At 39.0% G+C, this 2,687-nt stretch overlaps 1 pseudogene; it reads left to right on the plus strand.

Annotated features, from left to right (window-relative positions):
* Positions 1 to 658: 658 nt before the first annotated feature.
* On the plus strand, positions 659 to 1,423 carry LOC149151935 (peptidyl-prolyl cis-trans isomerase CYP40 pseudogene; annotated as a pseudogene).
* The last annotated feature ends 1,264 nt before the right edge of the window (positions 1,424 to 2,687 follow it).

Here is a 2,687-nt window from a genome sequence, read left to right on the forward strand (position 1 = left end):
ATCCTAATACATCTAGCAGATCACACTCTTTTCTATATGAGAAATTAGGCTTTCAATAAGTCTACAGAACTTGTTTTGTTGTGATTCTAATTGTCTTCACCATCCAAATGTCATCAACGAAGACAATCCCAATTGAAATCCAGTATGAATCGTTTTGAATGGATGGAATTTGCATATATCAGATGTTAACATTGCACAGTCCTGTTGTAGTAGGAGCATTCAAGGCCGCTCAATCCATTTCATGCATATCACTCCCACTCTACAGTTGATGGAGGTTTCGAGGTTATGACATAAGCTATTCTATTTACTCCACGAACACTGTTGCAAATCTACGCAGAAACCTCTGCAAGGAACTTAGGATCAAACTAATACCAATCTACGGTCTTTCCATCCTCGCAATGTTGTGACAATCCAACTGGAATTGAAAATAGACTTCACAGAAGAGATCAAGAAATTAGGGCTCAACCGAGACTCTAGAGCGTTCACGGGCTTGAATCACTGTTTTGAGCATCAGTTGGAATTCTTTCCGGCACTTCGTTTGGAAGTTTTCTTCACTGCATTCGATTTCTTTGTTCGTTGTGATCGCAGCAGGTGCAGGAGAAGGGGCATGTCATAGATCAGCAGAGTCTCGAGGAACTTGTCGAGGATATGACCAAATTTCAGAGCTTTGTGCACAGGAGAAAAGGGCATTGGCCCTCATACTGGCGCCCCCCTGCATTACAAGGGGCTTCCTTTCCATAGAGTTATCAAAGGTTTTATGATACAAGGTGGAGACATCTCAGCTCAAAATGGTACAGGGGGTGAATCAATATATGGATTAAAGTTTGATGATGAAATCTTTCAACTGAAAAATGAGCGCAGAGGAATGTTGTCAATGGCAAACTCTGTACCTAATACAAATGGCTCTCGATTTTTCATCACAACAATAAGGATCTCCCATCTCGATGGAAAGCATGTTGTCTTTGGGAAGGTAATTAAAGGCATGGGAGTTGTGCGTGGCATTGAGCATACTCCCACAGAAGGTAGTGACCGCCCTTCTCTAGATGTTGTAATTTCAGATTGTGGGGAGATCCCAAAAGGATCAGATGATGGAATAGTTAATTTCTTCAAAGATGGAGATTTGTATCCAGACTGGCCAGCTGATCTTGATGAGAAATCTGCAGAAATTTCATGGTGGATGAATACAGTAGATTCTGCGAAATGTTTTGGGAATGAAAATTACAAGAAAGGGGATTATAAGATGGCTTTAAGAAAATACAGAAAGGCATTGCGCTATCTTGACATTTGCTGGGAGAAAGAAGAAATTGATGAAGAGAAGAGCAATCATTTAAGGAAGACCAAGTCGTAGATATTTACGAATAATTCTGCTTGTAAATTAAAATTAGGAGATTACAAAGAACAGATCTATGAAGACAGAAAATGAAGACAGTACAGAGTGTGGCTGTGAGACTGCACTAAAGGAAGAATAGATGAATCCTAAAGAAAGGTTGAGGCTATTAACCATGCTCATTTACAGGTTGTTCTCATAACCTTGTCCAAAGCATCAACTATGCATAGTGAATTTTTAAAGGCAAGGAAGAAGACTGTGTTTTTGAAATTACACAGCAGTTTCGTAGCGCGCTACGAAACTGCTGTAGGTGGTGATTTTAAACGCAGAACAGCTATGTTGGTGAGATGACTGAGAAATTTGAAAGAGAGACACCTGTCCATCAATACGGCCTACAGCACATCCAGGATGTGGCAGCCCACTCTTTTTGTTAAAGGATAAAAGCAAGGATAAAGCATACTCCTTTGGATTCGAATATGTTGAGGCAAATCAAAGACCGACAAACAGGAACAGTTTCCTATATTTCAGGGTGTTGGAAACATGTTATATTAAAGGCCAGCAAGCAACTATCGACACCTATCACAGCCAAACTAAGAGAAGCCACTTGTCAAAGAATGAGCCTGTTCTCTTCTTTTTCTCGTAGGAGCACCATCTTTGTGGTAATAAATGCCATTTCCAGCATGATGTAGAATTAGAGTTTTAATTGTTTTAGGAGTCCAGCGTTGTCAATTAATAGTCAGCTGTAATTAATAGTTAGTTAAAAGTAAGTAGGTGTCATCATAGGCAGAATCGAGCTCCCCTCATGCTGGAGGAGGAGACTCAAGGTAGTTTTAGTTTTGTTTTCCTATATATAGGAGAAACTCTGATGTAAGTGGGGTTGGAGATTTATGAAACAACAGAGTTTTTATCAGCTTATGTAAAAAGACTTTTTGACAGTAATATAAGGATTACTTTTTCTTCCCAAGATTCATCATGTGTTCAATGCTCAGAATATGTGTGGTTTTGTCATTATCCTTTATATATTTTACAGCTCACTAAATATGCAATCACTCTGAATTCACCTAGTGCTCAGACTTCCTGTGTATATTTATGAGTTGAGGTTCTTTTTGAGAGATGTTTTGAGTGTTAAACATTATATGCCTTGGCTTCTATGATTGAGTGGTTTATAGTTTACTGCAGAAGTATTTGACTCCATGAGCCCAATGGAAGAAGTGTTATTTTGTTGTTCCAACCAGCTTATTTTCATGTACTGTTTGAAGAGTTAGCCATCTTTTCTTGTTATTAATCCATATCAAAAATCTGTGAGAGAGCCCTCTCTGACTAAGGAGGCTAAGCCTTAGTCTAAAGCCTGGTTTGAAAT

Source organism: Pinus tabuliformis, chromosome 9, assembly GCF_031772625.1.
Source record: "Pinus tabuliformis cultivar Carrire ecotype Pingquan chromosome 9, CPIR1, whole genome shotgun sequence".
In the NCBI taxonomy this organism is placed as follows: Eukaryota; Viridiplantae; Streptophyta; class Pinopsida; order Pinales; family Pinaceae; genus Pinus; species Pinus tabuliformis.